We start from the raw sequence: 5,188 nt of genomic DNA on the forward strand, positions 1-5,188 counted from the left end.
TGGCTACAGGCACAAAGGGAAAAGCTGCAGTTCCACAGACTCAAATATTTGGAGAAAATAAATTGCACTTTTCCAGCATCTGGCTGAACCACAGCCACAAAATGGTTTGGGGGCCAAAGAAGGCTTTGGAGAAAATATAATATTCCACAAGACAGCTGCTTTAATAGTCCTTCCTCTATGTTCCTGAACTGCAGATGTCAGGGAGGCTGACTAGGACCTATAGGTTAAGTAAGCAATTTGCCTAACCATCATTACCATTCCTGCAGAGAAAAGAAAACTAAAGCACTCAAATACACTTAGGGTTTTTTTCTTCCTTAAGACATATCTTCCTCTATAAAAATAAAAAAGATCATTATAAAAACCTGAAAATCCAAAAAGCAGAAAGAAAAAAGTACTAATGGTCCTAACAGCAGAGCCAAGAACAATCCTTTTTTCCCGCCCTTTTGCTATTTTCAGAAGCTAAACCTGTTTTAGAATTAGGAAAATTTTGAGCATCTTAATGCCAAATAAACAACTAACTCTTTTTCCTTATCCAAGAATCTGCCAAGAATTGTAGGGGCCCTGTCCTTCACAGGGGATACAGCAAGCAGAATGAAGAACAATGAATTTAACAGCCATCCCTGCCCTGTCCCTACCCCATCCCTAAATTCACCATTATCAGAGACAAAGAACAAAGGCATAGAGAAACCTTCAAACAACCATCATTTGCTGTGTACTTACTGATCTACCACTTTCAAGAAGTTCTTGGGTGAATTTGAAAAAGGTAGCATACTCCCCCACCACCTTATTCCTTATTAAGGAATAAGCATTGTTAAATAATGATGAAGTAAAAATACCAGAGAACTAGCCTCAGATCCCGCCTCTGTTTCTGTATTATAGATAGAGCCTTTATCTTCAAAGCTAGAGAGTCTTCATTTGCAAGGTGAGGGAGTCACAATTTTTCCAAGGCACTTCCCAGCTCTAGAAATTATCTGAATTCCAAAGGCCCCAAAAGAATTGTGTTGAGGGTTAAGAGGTAAAGTCAGGACCAACTGGAAATCAAGACCTAAGCTCTGAGGCGTAAAACTCCAGGCTCCAAATTAGCACAGCATCTCATCACCCAGATTGATGAAAGAAGGCCATCATTATCCCAGCACAGGAAACCCAATGGCCCAGTTTTTGGATGACATCAGAAAGCACAGCGAACCTAGAGAACAGATGATTGAATTTCATCCCTGAGAGGCCATGAACACCAATTTTCAGGAATGCCTGAGGAATCATGGAGACATAATAATAGCTACCATTTATTTAGTTCTCATGATGTTCCAGGCACTGAGCTCTAAAACTAGATCTCAAGAATCAACCAACAACCCAAAAGTTCAACAACAGGAATATGATTAAATAGACTGAATATCACTCATCAACTAAAAATACTTTCAAATAATATCTAATGAAATAGGAACATTCACATTTTGTAATGTTCAGTGAAAGAAACAGGATTTGAAAATATGCAAACCCGGCTGGGCATGGTGGCTCACTCCTATAAACCCAGCACTTTGGGAGGTTGAGGCCAATAGATCATCTGAGGTCGGGAGTTCGAGACCAGCCTGACCAACATCGAGAAACCCTGTCTCTACTAAAAATACAAAATTAGCCGGGTGTGGTGGCAAGTGACTGTAATCCCAGCTACTCAGGAGGCTGAGGCAGGAGAATCACTTGAACCTGGGAGGTGGAGGTTGCAGTGAGCCGAGATCGCACCATTACACTCCAGCCTGGGCAACAAGAGCAAAACTTCGTCTCAAAAAAAAAAAAAGAAAGAAAGAAAAGAAAATATGCAAACCCTATAATTACAATTATTTTATAAATCAACACAAAAAAACAGAAGGAATACAACAATAATGTTAAAAGTAGGCAGGACTAGCTACATCCTTCATAGAGCAGAGTAAAAAATGAAAATGTGTGGATCTTTGTTCAAAAATTATTAAGAATGTCGTGATGGCAGTAGCTGAACATAAAACCAAGGGCAGAGTCCTTCTAGATACTGTGCCCTGAGAAACTGCATAGGCCCTGGAAATGGCCCTGGTGCCAGTTAGGTATCTCTGGGTATTAATATTATTACCGATTGTTTTCCATTTGTCTGCATTCTCCAAGTTCTATTAAGTGAATATGTATTATTTTTATTATTAGAAAATACAGTGAATAATTTTAAAAGAATCAACCAACAAAAGTTAACTGATATCTACTGGTAATTATAAAGAGCATGATTTGGACACTAGCCATAGTATTTCACAGACAAATGAAGACTGAATCTGGGGTGCAAGGAAAAGCAGAAATCTGGTTAGATGGGACAAAGTCAGAAGCTACCACGAGAAAATAGGAAGAGGGCAGGGAAGTCCTGTACTGGAGTGAATAATCAGCCTTGAGTGCAGGCAAAAAAAAAAAAGTCACAGTGGTGGTGGCAGTAATGTAATACAGCTTTCCCAAGTGGTAAGGCACTCGCCCATGTAACTCACGATGTTCACAGCAAGAGACTGTACCAAGAAGTTTAAAAGTCAATACTGGTGATCTGTTAAGGAACCAAAAGTACCCAGTTGGGGAGGGGAATCTAGGAGTTTCATCAGCCTAGGAAGTGAAGGCAAGTTCCAGAATTAGTCTAAGTTCCTACCTATTCAGTATCTCTTTGTACCCTCAGGACAGTATGAGGGGGGATCCACATGTATTTCACAAATTTATTTTAGCTAATATTTATTGCCTATTTCTGCTCAATGACAATGTAAGCTCTACAAGGAGTAGTTTATTTATTTTTTTTTTTGAGACAGAGTCTTGCTCTGTTGCCCAGGCTGGAGTGCAGCGGCACAGTCTTGGCTCACTACGACCTCTGCCTCCAGAGTTCAAGTGATTCTCCTGCCTCAGCCTCCCAAATAGTTGGGAATACGGGCGTGCGCCACCATAGCTGGCTAATCTTTCTATTTTTAATAAAGACAGGGTTTCACTATGTTGGCCAGGCTGGTCTCGAACTCCTGACCTCGTATCTGCCCGCCTCAGCCTCCCAAAGTTCTGGGATTATAGGCATGAGCCACCATGCCCAGCCAGGAGTACTATTTTTACTGTTTTGTTCACTATTGCACCCTCAATCCCTGGGAACATGCCTAGTACATAGTAGGCACTCAATATTTGTTAAATGAATGATATACAAGTAATTGCAAGTTTGGTACAATTCCTTTTTATTTATTTATTTTGAGACAGGGTCTCACTATGTTGCCAAGGCTGGTCTCAAATTCCTGGGCTCAAGCAATCCTCTCAGAGCCCAAAGGTTTGGATTCTTATCTCCTTAAATGTGAAATACAGTACAGGGTTAGTTAATAGATGGGACAGTCCAAGTCACAAGAGTAGAAGAATGTCCTTGTTTTTGAACTCCAATGGGAACATTAGAGTCTTCTTAATTATTCTCTATCTTACTTATTCAATGTTCATCCCAGAGGAGTGAACAGGGTCAGATGCGAGCAACACACCTATCCACATCTCATTAAGATAAATCAATTCTTGGGAATTCCCCAGAAGACAGATGGTTTTTCCTCTTAGCTTCAAGAGGTGACCCTAGACATCACACAATTTCAGGATCATTTCGAAATTTTATCAAAAATTCCCAACGCCACATCTTCTGTGAACAGGTGGAAGATAAAAAATGAAAACAATTAATGAGAGGCCGTAACTGGAAAAGGGTAAAACATGGGCTTGGGAATGAAAACAGCCTCTCTCCTTCTCTATCCCACAGCCCTGCTCAGGCTGCACACGTGTACAGTGGAGTGGATGACACATTGCCACAAATCCCAAGCACTTGAAGAAAGTAAGTTTAGCCACAAAATACTTTCCCCCACTTCTTTTAGGGCATGCCTTTCACCAGTATAATAGACTGGAAATGTCTCCAACGCTCCATCATCAGCTGCAGGTACCTTTCTGAATCTACCCTACAGGCCTTTTCTGAATCAACAGAGAAATGTATGTGCATTTCACTCCCTTTCCATTTTCCTTCCCTAAGGCATGATTAAAGAATTTAGTAATCCTCCAGTTCCAGCGCCGTAGAGGCCTGGGGTGGTGAGCAAGTCTCCAGCACCATGTCTGGTTTGTCTGACCCACCAGCCCAGCGTGGCCCGTCTGTTGGCGTTGCTGCTTTTATTCCTGCTCAGCCCCAGCTTGGTCCTCGCCATCTCCTTCCATCTGCCCATTAACTCTTGCAAGTGCCTCCGTGAGGAGATCCACAAGGACCTGCTAGTGACAGGCACATACGAGATCTCCGACCAGTCGGGGGTTGCTGGTGGCCTGCGCAGCCACCTCAAGATCACAGAATCTGCTGGCCATATTTTCTACTCCAAAGAGGATGCAACCAAGGGGAAATCTGCCTTTACCACTGAAGGTTATGACAAATTTGAAGTGTGTTTTGAGAGCAAGGGAACAGGACAGATACCTGACCAACTCATGATCCTAGACATGAAGCGTGGAGTGGAGGCGAAAAATTAGGAAGAGATTGCAAAAGTTGAGAAGCTCAAACCATTAGAGGTAGAGCTGTGATGCCTAGAAGACCTTTCAGAATCTATTGTTAATGATTTGCCTACATGAAGAAGAGAGAAGAGGAGATGCGTGATATCAATGAGTCAACAAACACTGGGGTCCTATACTTCAACATCTTTTCAATGTTCTGCCTCATTTGACTAGCCACCTGGCAGGTCTGCTACCAGCGATGCTTCAAGTCCAAGAAGTTGATCGAGTAGTGAATGAATGAGGCATGTTTTTCTCCCACCTTGTACCTCAGCCAGCAGAACATCGCTGGGACGTGTCTGGCCTAAGGCATCCTACCGACAGCACCATCAAGGCACGTTGGAGCTTTCTTGCCGGAAATGATCTCTTTTGGTGTGGGAGGACAGGGGGTACCAGCTACACCCAACAAGTCAATGAGGGACTTCTTTTTAAGGTAGGATTTGGACTGGTTTTGCAACAATAGGTCTATTATTAGAGTCACCTATGACAAAAAAATAGGGGTTACCTAGATAAAGCCAAAGTAGCATTTGTCGTGGGTTCCCTTGTGTGATCTGTTTGAACCATGTTTTCTTTTCTTCTCCCACTTGCTCAGCAGCTTGGGCTTCCATTCTAGTTCTTGTATCAAGAGTTTTGTGTGACCGTGTTGACTTCATTCGGATTGCCCTCTTTCAGT

The 5,188-nt window shown here is 42.2% G+C and overlaps 1 pseudogene; it reads left to right on the forward strand.

The window, feature by feature from the left end:
• Positions 1-4,094: 4,094 nt before the first annotated feature.
• LOC105729235 (transmembrane emp24 domain-containing protein 10-like) lies at positions 4,095-4,748 on the forward strand (annotated as a pseudogene).
• Positions 4,749-5,188: the final 440 nt, after the last annotated feature.

Source organism: Aotus nancymaae, unplaced genomic scaffold, assembly GCF_030222135.1.
Source record: "Aotus nancymaae isolate 86718 unplaced genomic scaffold, 86718_ANA_hifiasm-v0.15.2.pri h1tg000004l, whole genome shotgun sequence".
Lineage (NCBI taxonomy): Eukaryota > Metazoa > Chordata > Mammalia > Primates > Aotidae > Aotus > Aotus nancymaae.